We start from the raw sequence: 20,419 nt of genomic DNA on the forward strand, positions 1-20,419 counted from the left end.
TTGGTAGTGAAGAGGATTGCTGTTGCCTCCAGAATTCTATCAGTGGTTTAGTTGAGTGGACAGAAGAATCGCAGATGAAATTCAATCTGGAAAAGTGTGAGATAATGCATTTGGGGAGGACAAACAAAGCAAGGGAATATTCATTAAGTGGGAGGATATTGAGAGGGATTGAAGCAGTGAGAGACCTTGGAGTGTAGGTCCACAGGTTCAGGTGGATAAGGTGGTTTTAAAAAAAGCATATGGAATGCTTTCTTTTATTGGACAAAGTATTGAATACAAAAGCAGGGATGTAATGCTGAAACTCTATAAAATGCTGGTTAGACCACAGCTGGAACTTTGCATACAGTTTTGGTCACCACATTACAGGAAGGAGATAATTCCTCTGGCAAGAGTGCAGAGGAGATTTAGAATAATGTTGACAGAGCTTGAAAAGTGCAGCTCTGAGGAGAGTTTGGATAGACTGGGGTTATTTTCCTTAGTCACCTAAGTTTCCTTAGATTACCTGTAAAGACTCGCATTCCAACCATTATTTTGTAAATTGAGTTTGTGTCTCCTTTTGCTGAGAGGTCACTTTCTGGGGGCATTGATTTAAGGCGATTGGTAGGAGTAGAGGGGACCTGAGGAAAAGTGTTTTCGCCCAAAGTGTGGTGGGCATCTTGAATTCGCTGCCAACTTTAGTGGTTGAGGCTGAAACACTCAATTCATTTAAAAAGCTCCTTGGATCTGCACCTTAAGTGCTTTCTCTTTTATGGCTGCACAGAGACGATGGGCTGAATGGCCTGTTTCTGGGCCAGAATCTTTCTATAGTTCTATCTATTTTCATTCCTTTGTATCATTTCTACAAATATGCACAGATTACTGTAAGAAATGTGAATCTTTTGATACTGCTTGTATTTTTATACTGTGTGTATTGTGAATGAATTTTTGTGCAAACTCCTGGAAGAAGGGTTAATTTTAGATGTGAGGTGAAATATGGTCTGTGCAGCTTGAGATAAATTGAAGTCATGCTGTGACGTAGATCCATGGTGTGAACTGATATCATATACATCGGAGAAGGAAACTAGGGACAGATGTCCAAATTATGTTAGCAGTTGTAATCAAAGGAAATGTTTTGGAAAGTATAGATCAATGGACTTTGGAGCTATAACTGAATGAGTGTATGAGTTATTAATTGCAGCAAATGATGGCACAGTGGTTAGCACTGCTGCCTCGCAGTGCCAGGGACCTGTGTTCAATTCCCGGTTTGGGTCACTGGGTCTGTGTAGGAATTTACACGTTCTCCAGCGTCTGCATCAGTTTCCTGTGGGTGTCTGATTTTCTCCCACAGTCCAAAGATGTGTGGGTTTGGTGGATTGGCCATGCTAAATTGCCCCTTAGTGTCAAGGGGTACTAGCCAGGATAAATGCATGGGGTAATGGGGATAAGGCCTGGATGGGATCGTGGTCAGTGCAAACCCGATGGGCTGAATGGCCTCCTTCTGCACTGTAGGATTCTATGATTATGTAGGGGAAAATTAATGATGGGCTATTTAGGTGTTAAGGATATCCTGGTTGCATTGTGACCATGGCTCTCTGATCATGGACAAATGGAATAACCGAGATTGAAGTCCAACAGCTATATTGGACCACAGCAAAAGCCCTGACTGCAGACAAGTACAATGGACAGTGAAAAGAGATTCCATTCACAGATTTCATGAAGGTGCAGATTTCAGGAAGATTCAGGGAGAGAAAAGAAAGACAGATACTGGTTGAAGCATTAGAAAATGTGTATCCTCATTAGGAAGCGTTTGCTTTCCACCAATGCGAGTGATCTAATGAGGATACAACGCAACACGTTTTCCAATGCTTCAACCAGTATCTGCAAGATAGTCCTGAATAATCCAAGGATGCTGATTTTGTGCGACAATATTGAAATTTAAAACCTCCATAATATTAAAAGAAAAATAGGAAGATAAATGTGATTTATATTTAATGATCAAATGAAGAAAGACAGACTTGCATTTATATCGCAACTTTCACTGCATCAGGATGTTCTCAAAGTGCTTTACAGCTAATGAAGTTATGTTTGAACTTTAGTCACTTGTTTAGTAAAGTAGGAAATGCAGCGGGCAATTTGGACACAACAAATGCTGCCAACAGCAATGTGGTAAGGATCAGATAATCTGTCTGTTTGTCCTTTTTTTTAATGATGTTGATAGAGGGATAAATATGAGTCTGGATCAGGGTAAATGCCCCCCCTCCCCCCTGCTCTTCTTTGTAATAGCGCCACGGAAATTTTTACACACACCTGAGAGCAGACAGGACCCGCAGTTAAATGCCTCGTCTGACAGTGAGCGGTTCTGAGAATTGTAATGACTTCAATCAGGCAATTGAGGTGGGCCTGTTAGAATATCAACTCCCTGATTAGGAGCCAAATTGATGGGCCAGTCAGGGAGCCTCTTGCTTTGTACTTAACCAGGCGTGTCAGTTCCTCTGGGACTCCGAGTGTAGACTGCTAACTGAAAGCACTCTGTATGCTGCTGTCAGACTTGTAAATAAAGGGATTTTGGTGAAGGGACTTCTGCCTCCGAGGACTTATTACTCCCTCAGCACTCTCTCAGGACACTGCTGGAGTGTCAGCCCAGAACTTTGTGCTCAAGTTCTGCAGTGAAACTTGAACTCAGAGGCAAGAGTGCCACCAACTGGGACATAGTTGACATGACCTGATCATCCACTCACTATATACCACTGGATGAAGCGTGGCTTTAAAGCGACATAGATTATTGATTAGAACAGTCATATTATACCTTGGGTCTGATAAGAGTAGTTGGATTTTCATGATCCATATGGTGGGTGGCTGTTGTTTTGCTGTCATTTTTTTCAGCCATATCAAATGTAAACAATATCATCTTCAACTCAGTATTGTTGAAGAATAACATTTGTGTCTGGGGGGAGTGCAAAATGGGTGACAGCAAATTGGCAGTCTGTTGGCTTTCCATTGAAGTCAAATGAAGAAGAAAGTGGGCATTTATATTTTAATATTGTTATACAAACTCAATATGCTTAAAATATTGAGGATTCGTTATCACCCATCTTACACAATTACCCAAGGTGAATACTTATTCTCCATTGGCAGCACAGTGGTTAGCACTGCTGTCTCACAGCACCAGGGACCCGGGTTCAATTCCGGCCTTGGGTGACTGTCTGTATGGAGTTTGCACGTTCTCCCAGTATCTGTGGGGATTTCTTCTGGGCACTCCTGTTCCCTCCTGCACTCCACAAAGATGTGCGGGTACACTGGACATCCTAAATTGCCTTTCAGTGTCCTAAGGTGTGTTGATCAGATAGATTAGGCCTGGGAAATGCAGGGGGGTTATGGCGATAGTGCGGAGGAGAGGACCTGGGTAAAATACTCTGTCAGAGTGTTGGTGCAGATGGGCCGAATGGCCTCTTCTGCACTGTAGGGATTCTCTGATTGACTGTTATATTAGATTGATATTTTGAATTTACCTTGGGTGAGCATTAGAAGTCAGGAAGAATTTTTTTCATAATCTCCTGTTATTGAAATGTTCATAATTCCTTCAGTGTATAACTTTAATTGGAAATGTACAGGGAATAGGGTGTGGTGAAAGGAGTGGGTTCAGAGTGCTAAATAGTCATATCCACTTCCATACTTATAATATACCTTAAAAACATCATGGCCTGGAGTCACCAGCAGGGGGCGCGTAGAAAGGTTTGTGACAGGCATTATGCAGGCAGGTTTTTTGTAGTAATCAGCTACATGCTGGAAATTGGCGTGGAGCTGATTATCATATTGAAATGAGCATTTCAATATGATTAACAGGCCCAGGGCGGTATTCTCCAGGCCCGCTAGCGTCTCCTCCCTGCACCGGAAATGGTTCCCTCCAGTAGCATTTACGACTGCTCCCCACTAACGACGAACAGGCGCCCTAACCCCACTGCAGGGAACATAGGCCATTAAGCCCCCCCCCCCGCCTTTTGAGGTCAGGGGCAGGAGGGTGCCCCTTGGGCAGTGCTTGCCTGGCACCGCCCAAAGAACAAACTGACACTACCCACTGGGCAACCTGGCACTGCCCACCGGGCACCAGGCAGTGCCAGAGGGTGTGGGGCCTACTGAGGGCAGGGCCTATTGGAGGGTGGTTGGGGGGTGGGGGGGCCGCTGCCACTCTGCATCGGTGGGAGAGGGACAGAGGAGGAATCAGGGCTGGTGAAAGCGATTATTTTTAGATTTCTCTTAGTTTGGACAGAATACAGACACCAACGAAGTGAACAGTAGGTAGAGGAATGACTTACCCACATATTAACGCAGTAAGAGATTTAAAGCAAGTAACCATGATTTTAAGACATATAAGTTGATATTTTAAATGCCTTTCAAGTATTTTACTGTCACTGAACATTTTCAGTCAATGCAAGGCAAAGAGCATAATGGGAAAATTGAATAATTTGACCATAGTCCTGGGAACCCTAGCTAATATGGCTATATCTGGGAGATTACAAGGGAACACATTTTGAAGCTTGAACGAATAGTTGGCTTTCAGCCCAGACACAGATTAGACATAACCTCGGACACAAGGAGAAGATGTCTAGTCAATCTTGGCAGTAAGCCGGTGGGAAAACTCCACGTTGGCCATTTTGGTAATGGCTGCCATATCCAGGCAACAGGGAAATAATCAGACTAGGGTGGGAATAACATCCAGTTAGTAACAGACAAATAAGAAACCATTATGCTGGAAAGTACTGAGCAATTGGCTGGATTGTCTGACAGGAAGTTACATTGATGTATTGACACTAAATGAAATTACTTTTATACTAATGTAAGGCAGAGAGTTAGACTAAGAAAATGTATAACTGTCTTGACTTTTACAGATAACAAGAGAGCTTATTTGAGGGGTCTTGGTATTCTGCATTGGAGACCATCGTCAATAATCTCTCCCATTGATCACTAGTTTGTAATAAAGTTTTACCTCTATATTGTGACATTGGTTTCCTGAGTATATTTGCCACCTCATCGGAAAACCTCTTTAACAGCTGGCCATCGGGGTGGGGGGGAGGGGAGGAATCAGGAGCTGATCAGCGCAGGCCAGCGGTTTGGGGGGGGCATAGGGACTGGCCCGGGGAGGTCCAGGAGGTCAGCGATTGGGGGGGTGGGGGTTCAGGAGGCCAGCAATGGGGGGGTATTGCGGGGATGGTCAGCGATCGGGAAGGCTGGTGATCGGGAGAGACCGGCAATGGGGGGGGGCCATTGTGCATGCGCTGATCTCCTGACAGATCAGTGCATGCGCAGTGGCCCACTCAGCGCTATGCTACTGGTCTCTTGGGTGGGAATAGACCTCACCTCCTAATTACCAGTGTGAATCACACTGAGGCACTCTACAATGCTCAGAGTGTCGGAGATTTGCTCTGCTTAAGTACGCCCAAAAGATGGACCGGAAATATTCCCATTTTCCTGCACGCTGGTCACTTAGATTTTTTGGGGAGAATCCTGGCACATAGCTCTTAACAATCCTGTCTTGTGCCACTGTCTTCATATGCAGAATTGGTGTGAAGCGAAAATATTAGCATTTGATACATGAAGATAATAACACCATTCCAGAATTCCGCTAGATGTATACAGGATACTTCACCAGAGAGTATCTGAACAGTGAAATTCCACTGTGCATCCACTTCCATAAAGATCCTCAGTTGTGGGTTTCCACAGTTATAAAGTAACTGCCATAACACAGATTAACTGTCAACTAATTATTATCTGGAGTTTTAGATATCAGGAAGTTTTTTTTTCTTCATTCGTGGGACATGGGTGTCGCTGGCTGGCCAGCATTTATTGCCCATCCATAGTTGCCCTTGGAGGGCAGATGAGGGTCAACCACATTGCTGTGGTTCTGGAGTCACATGCAGGCCAGGCCAGGTAAGGTTGACATTAATGAACCAGATGGGTCTTTCCGACAATTGACAATGGTTTCATGGTCATCAGTAGATTCTTAATTCCAGATTTTTTTTATTGAATTCAAATTCCACCATCTGCCGTGATGGGACTGGAATCCGGGTCCCCAGAACATTAGCTGAGTTTCTGGATTAATAGTCCAGCGATAATACCACTAGGCCATCGCCTCCCCTAAGTGCTAATAAGTCTTTGATGGTAGTTTCAGAGGAAGCACAGGAAGCACACAGGCCCTATCAATGCTTCAACATGAAAATTACTATCAGCTCGGCACAGTGGCAGTTCCCTTGTCTCTGATTAAGGCCTGTTAAGGCCATCTCTACTGTAGTGACTCACGCATTAACGTTAACTAGATGTTTCAGTGCAATACAGGGTGAACTCTTCATTGTTAGAAGTGTTGTTTTTCCAATGAGATGTTAAATTAAGATGCTGTGTGCCTGTTCCGATGACTATCAAGGAACCTGCGATTTATGGGGAGAACGGTAGGGGAAATTTCCTGGTAGATGGCCAACATTTATCCCTTAGCAAATACCATCAGAAAACTTGTTAACTGGCCATTTACCTCAGAATAATTTGTGGAATCTACGTGAGTGCAGTATTTCCCAAAAAAAACACACCAGCAAGTACCCATTAAAATAATCAATTGGTCACAAAATACATTGGTAAAAGGTGCATTATAAATGCAAGAACAGAAAATGCTGGAAAATCTCAGCAGGTCTGACAGCATCTATGGGGAGAGAATAGAGCCAATGTTTTGAGTCTAGATGACCCTTCGTCAGAGCTGTGATGAAGGGTCATCTAGACTCAAAATATTGGCTCTATTCTCTCCCCACAGATGCTGTTCGTCCTGCTGAGATGTTCCAGCAGTTTCTGTTTCAGATTCCAGTACCTGCAGCATGTTGTATTATAAATGCAATTTATTTCTTCCCGCTATTACCATAACTCAATTTATCCACATTGGAAGGTTTACACCTACCGAGCATGAGATGCCATTGCCAATTGCAAAGCACATCATTGGCATTGATTTTCCAGTCTCGTCGTGGTGGGACCCGCTGCGGGAGATTTGGCAGATTAGCCAGAAGTCCATTGACTTTCAGTGGGACTGGACGATGCCAGGCGAGGTTGGAAAACCCTACCCGTTGTTCTGCTTCTGTGCATGATTCTTTTACAGTTTGATCTCCTATTGAACTAACAGGTGCAATAATTCAGATATCATAAACTTCTCACACTTTTGAAATCTTTGGAGCTACGCAGCATGCCAATCCAGATGCTTGTGTTTAACGTTTCGTGATATAACAATCTGTGTGTGATTTGTTTTGGAAAGGGCTTCGTTCTGCCTTTATCTTCTAACACAGGCAGCCACCAAATTATCACTAGCTAGATTATTCCCAATTTGGGACATGATTGAATAACACTATTTTACTTATGGTCCAATGGAACAATATCTCCTTAAGAAAATGTCAAGATATCACAAATAAATCCAGAGCCCATCCACATGGGATACACATCCAACCAAGCAAAAAGAAAGAGACAGATTTAGAATCACACTGGTTGGATATAATTAGAAAAGACAATTGATGGGCAGCTGTTGAATCAATACCAAGAATATTGATTTTAGTAGTCAGTCTTACTTCCAAGAAACTAAAATTCACGACTTCTTCTTCAACCCCATAACTCTCTGAGATGTCTGTGTTTCTCTAATTCTGGCCTGTTGCGTTTTCCAAATTCCTCCACCAATGATGGCCTTGTCTTCAGTTTCCCAAGCTCCAGAATTCCCTCTCTACACTTCTCCACCTCTCTACTTCACTTTCTCCCTTTTTGCCTGAGGGATCAACCTCAGGCTAAAGGGACGATCCTTTAAAGCCGAGATGAGGAGGAATTTCTTCAGCCAGAGAGTGGTGAATCTGTGGAACTCTTTGCCGCAGGAGGCTGTGGAGGCCAGGTCATTGAGTGTCTTTAAGACAGAAATAGATAGGTTCTTTATTGTTAAGGGGATCAGGGGTAATGGGAAAAAGGCAGGAGAATGGGGATAAGAAAAATAATCAGCCATGATTGAATGGTGGAGCATAATAAATGGGCCGAGTGGCTTAATTCTGCTCCTATGTCTTATGGTCTTTAAGATAATGCTGAAGTTATACAATACTAGTTAGACTTCAGCTGGGATATTCTACACAGTTTTGGGTGCCACACTATAGGGATATAGGAATATATTTTGGGTGCCATACTATAGGGATATAGCTGTGCTTTCATCTCCTCCACTCACCTGATGAAGGAGCAGTGCTCCGAAGGCTCATGATTCCAAATAAACCTATTGGACTTTAACCTGGTGTTGTGAGACTTCTTACAATTGATTAGAGCTGTCATTCAATGCACGAGTTCAAAAGTATTTCCTGAAAGTATTCCACATCAAATTTCATTACCCCTTTCAGGATCATGTCAATTTGTAAGAGTCATGTCTGCAGAAGATCTAAAACAAAAACAGAAAATGCTGGAAAAACTCAGCCAGTCTGGCAGCTTCTGGAGAGAGAAAGAAGCTAAGTAAATGGACGGGATCCTCCCATTTCTTTCCTGCTCACCCTGCTGCAAGTGAGAACGGAGAATTTGGCATTCTGGCCAAAACTCCACTCACTCTGGGGGCACCGGAGAATCCCAGCCACGAGCGAGGATGGAGGATTTCCACCAACGTTTGAACTCCACAGTAACTCTTCTTCAAAAGTTCAGAAGAAGAGTCATATTGGACTCGAGGCATTGGCCAGAATTCTCTGAGGCCCCGCTGCCAGCGAGAACGGAAAATTTGGCTTTCAGCCAGATCTCCATTCACAGCAGCAGGACCGGAGAATCCCGCTTGGGAACGAGGACGGAGAATCCGGCCCATTAACTCTGTTTCTCTCTCCACAGATGCTGCCAGACCTGGTGAGCTCTTGCAGCAGTTTCTGTTTTTATTTTGGTGTTTTAGTGATCATTGCTTTTCAAACTACATATGGACAAACAGAATGTTGGGAAGTATAACATGGGCTGGAACATACAAGTTTAAAGTTTATTTATTACTGTCACATGTAAGCTAACATTAACACTCCAATGATGTTACTGTGAAAATCCCCTAGTCACCACACTCCGGCACCTGTTCGGGTACACTGAGGGAGAATTTAGCATAGCCAATGCACCTAACCAGCACATCTTTCAGACTGTGGGAGGAAACCAGAGCACCTGGAGGAAACCGGAGCACCCAGAGGAAACCGGAGCACCCAGAGGAAACCGGAGCACCCAGAGGAAACCCACACAGCCACAGGGAGAACATGCAAACTCCACACAGACATTGACACAAGCCGGGAATCGAACCCAGGTCCCTGGCATTGTGAGGCAGCAGTGCTCACTGCTGTGCCACGGTACCACATTAAGAGAGATCATTCTGTAATTGCATTTGGCCTCAGTGAGACTACTTCTGGAGTACTATATAGAGTTACAAATGACCCATTTTAAAATGTTGTCATCAGTAAAATGAAGCATACTAGATTGGCCCCAGGACAGAACTATCAGAAGAGGCGAGCTACCCTGAGATGTTTCTCTCTGCAAGACTGAGGTGTGATATAATGTGCAGAGTGAGGGACTTAGCGAATGTGGAATCAGTTTACTTTTAGTGTTGGAGCTGGAATTATATATCATAGCTTTGAAATAGGGATGGCAAAAGAAGCCGGTAATGTCAAGATTCTGTTCAGTTAAACGGTGATAAATATGTGGAATAGGTTACCAGCGATGATTCAAGCTTGATAACATATAGGGTTGCCACAGGAACATTTTGTAAGGAGTTGGTTAAGCCTGACACATTAATGCCTGAATGTTCTTATTCTGAACCACTAAAGACAAACATGAGGATCTTTTCGAGATACCTCCAGCATTCCAGGAAGTTCAAATGAGTCAGTCAACAGAAAGTTACTCATCAATTTGCTGCAAACTCAATCAAATGTCCCTAATGCTCATGCTGTGGAATAAATATAAACTTTGAACAGTTAGCTCACCAAATGTTGTGATTAGCGGTGTAATTGAGTCGACAGTTTCTTCTACAAGCGGGCTATTTTACAGATGCATGGCTGAACATGCTGATGCTTCCCTCCCAAGTTTGTTCCTTGTTTTCTTTTTAATCAAAAGGCTGATGAGGAAATAACCATTTTAGGTCTAATGAAGGTCCATTAAGAGTTTGAACCTTTATAAAGTTATATCCTCAGTGGCACAAAACACCAAAGAGTACAAATCGATGACTTCAAAACCAATCATTCCTGAAACTAAAAATGTTAGAGAAAGTGAGATGCATATATCCCAGGTGGCACAGTGGTTAGCACTGCTGTCTCACAGCGCCAGGGACCAGAGTTCGATTTCTGGCTTGGGTGGCCGTGTGGAATTTGCACATTCTCCCCATGTCTGCGTGGGTTTCCTCCGGATGCTCCGGTTTCCTCCCACAGTCCAAAGAAGTGCAAGTTAGGTGGATTGGCCATGCTAAATTGCCCCTTAGTGTCAGGGGGGACCAGCAAGGGTAAATGCATGGGGTTATGGGGATAGGGCCTGGGTGGGATTGCTATTGGTGCAGACTCCATGGGCCAAATTGACTCCTTCTGCACTGTAGCATTCTATGATTCTATGACATATCTTGGTTCATTATCTGAATTGGCCACAATTTATGGGATTATGATATTTCTTACCAAGCCATTGATTAGATATCCCTTATTACTGAGGGAATAAGGAAAGGAAATTGATTAACCTTCTCAGTCACTCAGTATGGTGGTGGGAAGAAGAAAGGGAAATGGAATAGCTTCTTTACTTATTACTGAGGGAATAGGGAAAGGAAATTGATTAACCTTCTCAGTCACTCAGTATGGTGGTATGAGGAAGGAAGGGAGATGGAGTAGCTTCTTTACTGAGTTGGGACATTGGAAGGGCGAAGGAAAAATCTCTTTAATCACTCAACACAGGGTAGGGGTGAGGAAGTGACCTATTTACTCACTGGGGTTGAGGGGAGAATCTAATTTATTGGACAAAGCAGCTCAGGTACTAATTAACACGTCACTTAAATAGAACCCTTCAGGCAACTGTGCCACAATGGCATCAGCAGTGAAAGAATTCTTGACCATGCCAGATTTGTGCTAGTTCCAAACATAAAACAAAATTGGGGTTATTATTTTCTTCAAGCATTTCTCAGTTTGCTCCTGAATTTCTAAAGGCAGACACCATTCCGACTGCTGCAGGATTTCATTCTTGTTAAGACTGTGAAACAGTTTCACTCTTCAAAGATTTGTGGAGCCCACTGACTTTAATCCTTCATGGTACATTCACCAGATGGTGATTTTATACTATTTGACTCTTCCCCTTCTGTTGTGTGGATGCTCACATACCAAGCCATGAATTTTTTTTATGGGATGGGGCTAAACAAAATTTTAGCGTAATCAAGTGATTATAAGAACCAAAAGCAAAAAGTCTAAGGCATAATTATTGGCACTCTCTTTTATAGCATTGCAAATTGCTCAACAGATTTCCTATAATTTCCCCATGATTACAGAACACTTCCCCATGTTTGTAATCATGTCAAAATTACAAGTACCACTACAGTTAACAACGTCTTAAAAGATGAACAAATATAATTCTTGTATGCATAATTTCTTGGGAAGTGTATCCTTGCCTTGAGGTTTCTATGGTTCTTCAAAAACTGGGCGTCACTGACTAAAGATTTATGTTCAAAATGATATATAGTCAAATAATTTTAATTTTCAAATAGAATCAATTTTGGGATATGGGTGCCATTGGCGAGTTCAGCATTTATTGCCCATTTTAGTTGCCCTTGAAAAGGTGGCATGAGCCTTATACTTGAACTGTCGCAGTCTGTGTGGTGGAGATATCACCACAATTCCAGTGTTTGATGCAGCAACACTAAAAGAAAGGCGATATATTTCCAAGTCCAGGGGTGTGGGACTTGGAGATGATGGTATTTCCAGGCATCTGTTACCCTTGTCCATGTGGTGGAAGACATGGACTTGGAATGAGTTGACAAAGAAGCCTTGTTGAGTTGCTGCACTGCATCCCTTAGATGCAGACACTGCGACCATGGTGCACCAGTGCTGGAGAAAGTGACTTTCCAGGCTGGTCGATGGGTTGTCCATCAAATGGACTGTTTTGGCCTGGATAGTGTCTAACCTACGTATTGTTCTGTTGAAGCCAAGTAGAGCACATTTCATCACAATCCTGACCTGTGCCTTGTAGGTGGTGTCGTGGCTTTGGGGAATCAGGTGGTGAGCCATTCACTACAGAATAGCCAACTTCTGATCTGATCTAGTACCCATGGCATTTAGGTAGCTCATGCAGTTGAATATCTGGTCAATGGCAACTCCAGGATGTTGCTGGTGATGAGAAAGCCAATGAATGCTATGGGGAGCTAGTTAGACTCTCTCTTGTGTGAGGTATTAATTGCCAGCCTCACTTAACAACCCATTAATGGATGTTGTCCAGATATTGTTGCATGCAAGCATTGACTGCTTAATTATTTGAGGAATTCCAAATTGAACTGAACACTATATAATTATCGGCAAATATTCTCACTTCTGACCTTATAATGGAGGGAAAATCACACACCTGAAGATAGTTGGATTTAGGATCCTGACCTGAGGAACTCCTGCTTGTTCTATTCCAGATAGTCAGGTGGTGAAAGACAGAATCACAGCCTAATCCATACGCACTTAAAAATATTTATTTACAGATGTACACATTACAAGCATACATCTATATATAGGAGCACAAGTGAATCTCAGGTAATGACCACCACTTAATACAATTAAATACTCAATCAATATACAATTACCACTATTTTGCCATTGAACTCAGATGATTAGCTCCAATCATCAAAACCATTTTCAAGTGTGATGATTCCAGACACTGGAGAGTTTTCCTCCTTAAATCATTGATTTCAGCTTTACGAGGGATCCTTGCTGCTATATTGGGTTGATTGCTGCCTTGATGTCAAGGGCAGTTACAGTCTGGGCATCTCTGGAATTCAGCTCTTTTGCCCATAGAATCTCTACAGTGCAGAAAGAGGCCATCTGGCCCATCGAGTCTGCACCGACCACAAACCCACCCAGGCCCTACCCCCACATCCCTACATATTTACCTGCTAATCCCTCTAACCTACGCATCTCAGGACACTAAGGGGCAATTTTAGCATGGCCAATCAACCTAACCCGCACATCTTTGGACTGTGGGGGGAAACCGGAGCACCCGGAGGAAACCCACACAGACACGAGGAGAATGTGCAAACTCCACACAGACATTGACCCAAGCCGGGAATCGAACCCAGGTCCCTGGAGCTATGAAGCAGCAGTGCTAACCACTGTGCTACCGTGCCGCCCCAATGTTTGGACCAAGGCTGTAATTAGGTCTGGAGGTGCTGGTAGAACACAAACTAAGAGTCAGTGGTCAAGTTTCACACTGGCCATGTCCCCGCAACCCTGCTAATCCCCCTGACACTAAGAGGCAATTTACCATGGCCAAGCCACCTAACCTGCACATCTTTGGACTGTTATTGGTAATTAAATGATGTTTGATAACACTGTCAAAGACATCTTCTGTTCCTTTGCTGATGATTGTGAATAGGCTGATTCGATGGTAATTGGTTGGGTTGGATTTGTCCAGCTTTTTCCGGACAGGGCATACTTGGGGGCAATTTTCCGCATTGTTGATTGGATCCGAGAGTAGCAGTACTGGTGCAGGGCATTGGATAGTTCTGGAGAATGAGCTTAATCAGGGTGTTGTCTGAATCCAGTGCATTCAGCCCTTTCATGGTCTCACATGGAGCAAACTGAACTCACTGATTCTATGTGGCAATTTCAAGAGGGGGATAAGAAGGAGAATCCACTCAGCACGTCTGGCTGACAATAGCCATGAAACCTTCAGTCTTGTCTTTCGCACTCATGTGCTGGGCGTGCTGGGCTCTACCATCATTGGTAGAGTCATCAGGAGTATAGAAACACAGAGGGACCTAGGTGTGCAAGTCCACAAATCCTTGAAGGTGGCAACACAGGTGGAGAAGGTGGTGAAGAAGGCATATGGTATGCTTGCCTTTATAGGACGGGGTATAGAGTGTAAAAGCTGGAGTCTGATGATGCAGCTGTATAGAACGCTGGTTAGGCCACATTTGGAGTACTGCGTCCAGTTCTGGTCGCCGCACTACCAGAAGGACGTGAAGGCATTAGAGAGAGTGCAGAGAAGGTTTACCAGGATGTTGCCTGGTATGGAGGGTCTTAGCTATGAGGAGAGATTGGGTAGACTGGGGTTGTTCTCCTTGGAAAGACGGAGAATGAGGGGAGATCTAATAGAGGTGTACAAGATTATGAAGGGTATAGATAGGGTGAACAGTGGGAAGCTTTTTCCCAGGTCGGAGGTGACGATCATGAGGGGTCACGGGCTCAAGCTGAGAGGGGCGAAGTATAACTCAGACATCAGAGGGACGTTTTTTACACAGAGAGTGGTGGGGGCCTGGAATGCGCTGCCAAGTAGGGTGGTGGAGGCAGGCACGCTGACATCGTTTAAGACTTACCTGGATAGTCACATGAGCAGCCTGGGAATGGAGGGATACAAACGATTGGTCTAGTTGGACCAAGGAGCGGCACAGGCTTGGAGGGCCGAAGGGCCTGTTTCCTGTGCTGTACTGTTCTTTGTTGTTCTTTGGTGGAAATGTTCACAGAGTCTCCATTGGTTACATAATGGTCAATTAAAATTCACAACTGAATGTAGCAAGACAACAGAGCTTTGACTTCATAGCTCTGTTTCTGCTGTCTGACATGCATGTAGTCCTGTGTTGCACTTTCAGCAAAGCAACATTTGATGCCTGGTGCTGCTCCTGGTATACTCTTCTACACTCCTCACTGAACCAGGCTTGGCTATTTGGATTGATGAAGATGGAGGAGTGAGACGCATGCTGTTCTATATGGTTCAAAGATGTGTGGATTAAGTTGATTGGCCATGCTAAATTGCCCCTTAGTGTCAGGAGACTAGCAGGGCAAATATGAGGGGTTATGGGAATAGGACCTGGGTGGGACTGGTCGGTGCCGACTCAATGGGCTGAATGGCCGCCTTCTGCACTGTATGGATTCTATGATTCTGTGATAAGGTTCCAGATTGCAGAGGAATGCAATTCTGCTGTCGCTGACCCATAGGGCCCTTAGAGTGGCACAGTGGTTAGCATTGCTGCCTCACAGCGCCTGCGACTTGGGTTCGATTCCTGGCTTGGGTCACTGTGTGTGCGGAGTCTGCACGTTCTTCCCGTGGTCTGCGTGGGTTTCCACCGGGTGCTCCGGTTTTCTCCCACAGTCCAAAAGATGTGCGGGTTAGGTGCATTGGCCATGCCAAATTCTCCCTCAGTGTACCCGAACAGGCGCTGGAATTGGCGACTAGGAATTTTCACAGTAACTTCATTGGGTGTTAAGGTAAGCCTACTTGTGACACTAATAAATAAACTTAAAAAAAACTTAGCACCTCAGTGAAGCCCAGCTTTGGGCTGTCAAATCTGTCCTTAATCTACCTCACTTGGTCCAGTGGTCAAGTCACACAATGTAAAGCTGGAATTTTGTTTCCTAAAGAATGGTGTGTCGTCACTCCTCCCAAAAGCAGCATGGATAGATGCATCTGTGACAACCACATTGGCATTTATTCCCTCGGATAGACTGCTGATTTTCTGTGCCGCAAATTCCCTCACCATGTCCCTGAATTATATGAATCCTCAGCAAGAATGTAAGGTTAAATATATTTTCATCCTCATTTTCCGATTAAAAATGAAGAGGCTCAATTCTGACTATTGAGAAGAACTGTTGCTAAGGCAACGATGGATAATGAAGTAAAAAACACAAGAAAGGGAGTGACCTGGATATGAACCTGCAACATTTTGCTTCACTACGGTTCCTTTCAAAAAAAATCAATCAAATTAAAGTAACTTTTAATAGATTATTCACCACCACATTTCCTGAGGTGGTTTTCGCACCACACATTATTTTGTTTGTGACAAAAATCACTTTGTAATGTAGCTTTTTCACATTTTCCTTCAGAGGCAATAAAAATTCTTATTCTTCCTGAACTAGCATAAAAGCTAACATGCTTTTTCAAAGTATAAAATTGTCCTGCAATCATTTTCTTGAGAGAGCATTTGACAATTGAGTTCTGTATTTTTTTGGTAATGTATCTCTTGCTAATGGTGAAGCTTCCAGTACCCAGTGTCAAGCACTGAAGAAAGCAGGAAGTGGACCACCCTCAGAAGGAAAGATTGGTGCTTTCAAAACCAAGGGACTGAGCTGAGAAAAGGCCATCTGGTTCATCAGGAAAATGTTGTATATTCACAGTTTTTCTGACTGTGGACTCTGCACCAATGTTCCTCCTGAGGGAGCAAATGACCAATCACTTGGAGAATCTCCAAGATGACAAAGCTCAATAACCCTAATCTTAGAGTGGCACAGTGTCACGGTGGTTAGCATTGCTGCCTCACAGCACCAGGGATCTGGGTTCAATTCTTGGATGACTGTCTGTGTGGAGTTTGCACATTCTCCCCATGTCTGCGTGTGTTTTCTCCAGTTGTTCTGGTTTCCTCCCACAGTCCAAAGATGTGTGGGTTAGGTGGATTGGCTATGGTAAACTGCCCCTTAGTGTCCAAAGATGTGCAGGTTATGTGGATTGGCCACGCTAAATTAGCCCCTCAGTGTCCCGAGATGTATAGGTTAGGGGAATTAGTGGGGTAAATAAGTGGGGCTATGGGGATAGGGCCTGGATAAGATGCTCTGTCAGAGAGTTGGTCTAGACCCGATGGGCCAAATGATCTCTTCTGCACTGTAGGGATTCTATGATTTATTCTATGAAAAAATTGCCACCATTGGGCACCAAAGGTACAGCGAGGAAGAGTGCCTAATATTAACACCTTGGGCAGAATTTTACCAACACGTCTGCCCAAGTTTCGTATGATCCCACCCGAGGCCAATGGAGAATGCCGTTCTCCGAGCCTCGCCTGCCCCTGGAATCGGGGTGGGCGTGCCAGTAAAATTCCGGCCCTTGAATAGTTAATAATAGTGAGACAGAACCTAATGTTTCCTGCGTCAAATGGTTCACTGCGATCATATTCTGATATTAATTCAACTATTTTCTTGAAGAACTGTATTAACATTGCATCACCTAGTTTTGTGCGTGTATTCAGTATGGCTTCCAGGGTATGAGGATATTTTTCCAATCGCCATCCGGGTCAAATTTTCGACAGAATCCCACAACTAAAGAGTAAAAGCTGAGATGGTAGGCTTTTCCTCTGTGAGAAATAAGTGCATCTGGCAATTTTAAATGTCAAACACTTGTGCTCTTTAGGCACAGGGAGTTGTATTGTAAAATAAAATGCAGCAACAATTCAGATGTCACTGGCATCGTGGACTATTGTTCCGTTGCATGGAAAATTAGTCCTTTACCTTACAAACTGCTTTTTATAGCAAATCATGACTGGAATGCGTGGCATATGGGATGACATTCCCAAATAGAATAAGCGGAAGTATCACAAACATAACTGCAAATGAATGTGGTAATACAAAGATATCAATTACAAAGGAAGAAAGAAGTAACCAGGGTTGACTGGTGCCAACTGGTTGTGTAGTCGGAACTGCAATGAGGCAATTTATAGAGCAGTTAAATGGCTGAGTAGATCAGCAGGGAAGTCTCTGGATTATTACAGCACAGTTGAGTACTAGTGCAAGAATTTGGTCTCATTCTACACTTTTGAAGTGTACATGAATAAGTACGGTACACTTCCCGAATAGCGCAACGGTGAAGCGTCAGCCGCAGCTCAGTTGCCAGCACTCTCACCTTGGAATCACAAGACTCTGAATCCCATTCTTACCCCAGAACCTGTGCACACAAATTAAAGCTGACACTCCGAGGGCAGCAGTGAGGGAGTGCTGCACTGTCACTGGCGCCACCTTTTGGATGAGATATTAAACTGGGGCCCTTTCTGCCCTCTCAGCCGGGCCAAAGATCCCACGCCACTATCTCAAATAATAGCATGGGAGTCATCCTTGGTGTCCCGGTCAATATTTACCCTTCAATCAACATCACAGAAAGATTACCTGGTCATTATCTCATGGCTGATTTTGGAAGAAAGTTGGCTGTTGCATTTGCCACAGGACTCTTGTTTAAAAGGACTTTGTGATGAAGCGCTTTGGAATGTCCTATGGTTGTGAAAAGTGCTATCAAAATGCATGCCTTTCTCTTATTTTCTCTTTTTTCATGACATGCATTGCGAAGGAACTAAACTCAGGTTGGAGGATCCTTTTGTAGTCCAGTGCTCTCATTATCCAAACTCAAGTCTTTCTGAGCACTCAGTCACACAGCAGTGATATGAACCAACTAACCAGGAAGATGCAATAAGATCAGATAAATGGAGACCAGAAAAACATTATCTAAACCTGTTCTAATCTTTTACATCTCGATCAAATTTTCTTGGCTCCAAGGAGAACAAACCCAGTTTCCCCACCTAATCTTGTCACTAAATTGCCTTGCCCCTGGAACCATTCCAGTAAATCCCCTCCGCACGAGCTCAAGGGTCCTCATATCCTTCCTGAAGTGTGGTGACCAGCATTGGATGCAACATTGGTTGTGGTCTAATGAAAACTTTACAAAGGTTCAGCATAACTTCACTGCTTTTAAACACTACCTCTGTTTATGAAACCCAAGCTCCTCTATGCTTTGTTAACTGCTCTCTCAAAATGTCTGGTTCTGTACATGAACCCCTCACTCCCTGTACCTTTTTTAAACCTTTGTCATGAAATGCATATACTGCCTCTCCCTTTCCCTCCTGCCAATATGTACTACTTCACATTTCATTGTATTGATTATTCCATCTGCCATATATCTGCCCCTCTGCTGGTCTATGTCCTGTTTGGTGTCATTGGCAAATTTTGAAAATTTACTCTGCTATTCCAAAATATTTACGTATCAAAAGTAGCAGTGGTGTCTGCACTGAACCTTCAGGGCCAACACTGTCTATCTTTCCTCCAGTCTGAAAAACAGAGCCATTTATTTACCTTGTCCAATTACCAAAATCAATTATTCACCTCCTGCTACATCCAGGAATTTATTCCTTCTTGAGACTGAAATAGATGTTCCCACGTCCTCCTGGAGAGTAGCTTAATAAGTTAAGCAGCTTTATCTTGATGTTATTGGTCCGAGCCTTTCCTTAATGTGTTAGTTTTTGTAAACATGCAGGTGCATTTCCAGCCAATGTGCCCACAGAGGAAAATGCCTGGACTGACCAGATAACACATGCTCTTCACTCTCAGATGTGTACATTGGCAGCTATCCATTCAAGTAACAATAGGTGTGGATTTCTCAAAGCAGCACCCTGACTATTGATATCTCATGGGCGTGAATATGTTGTAGGCAGTGTGGGATACCCGTCCTTCAATGGATGGAGGTCCCGTCCTCGAGAGCTGCCCGCTAATCTGATCGGTTGGCAGCTCTTGCAGACCCAGCAGCTGTAGGACTACAGGCAGTCCCAGGAAGAAAACCACCTGGACACCGGACTCGGAGACGCCTGGGATTCGGGGAAGAGAAGCAATGGCACATGCCAGAGAAGGGTAGGGAGGTCATGTTTTTGGAGGGAGGGGGCACAAAGCAAGGGTGCAATCTTGGGATTACCCTTTGTGTGCATAGGGCACCCCCAAAGGAGTTAACCCCCCTTCCTTCCTGCCCACTCTCACCCACCTTCCAGCACCAACCGTATTGTGGCAACAGAGGCAGAACTAGGCTATTAATTGCCCCTTAACTGGGTTGTTAATGGTCTCAATAGGACCAAGGGGTGATGGGCTAACTACTGCCTTTTGCACCCAGTGTATTATGGGAAACCGGTAGGGTTGAGTGGGAAGACAGTGGGCTAGCCACCTGTCATATTTTGAGTCTCCCCACCCCCCGACAACATGCCTGGAGTATCAAGGAGTGCGATATGCAGGTGTGAAACAAAATTCTATGGCCAAATGGCCAATAATCATAGTTCCTAAATGGCCATGGTTGTGTTGTGATACAGATATAGATGGAGATTGGGGTGAAGGATGGGAGTGTTTTCAAATTCTGAAGACACTGGCCTAACTCTTCCAATATCCAGAGCAGCAAACTCTGGATGTAAGTTTGTGTTGCACACTGGGAGTCTGTGGAAATCTGAGCATGCTCACAGGCACTGAAACAGCTATGGAAATGTTCAATGTGTTGAATTCCACTACCGCCACCCTCCACAAAAGTCTCTAACACAGACCTCAGGGACCTGGCCAGATATGCAGGACTTACCCGAATACTTACCAAGGATCTGTTACCCAGGTTAATCGCTGGTCTAATTTAGTGAGTGATTAACAAGCGTAACTCAATTGAGCACTACAACCGTCTCTCCCCCTCACCCCATCCTATCCACTGATCCAACTAATCCCCCAAGCTAATCGCT

The 20,419-nt window shown here is 44.0% G+C and overlaps 1 protein-coding gene across 5 annotated transcripts in view; it reads right to left on the reverse strand.

Moving 5' to 3' along the window:
• Positions 1-20,419, reverse strand: part of anks1b (ankyrin repeat and sterile alpha motif domain containing 1B) — a 591,188-nt gene that overhangs the window by 80,210 nt on the left and 490,559 nt on the right. The gene's annotated exons all lie outside the window — the stretch shown is intronic.

The sequence above is a fragment of the Mustelus asterias genome, chromosome 19, assembly GCF_964213995.1.
Source record: "Mustelus asterias chromosome 19, sMusAst1.hap1.1, whole genome shotgun sequence".
Taxonomy (NCBI): domain Eukaryota; kingdom Metazoa; phylum Chordata; class Chondrichthyes; order Carcharhiniformes; family Triakidae; genus Mustelus; species Mustelus asterias.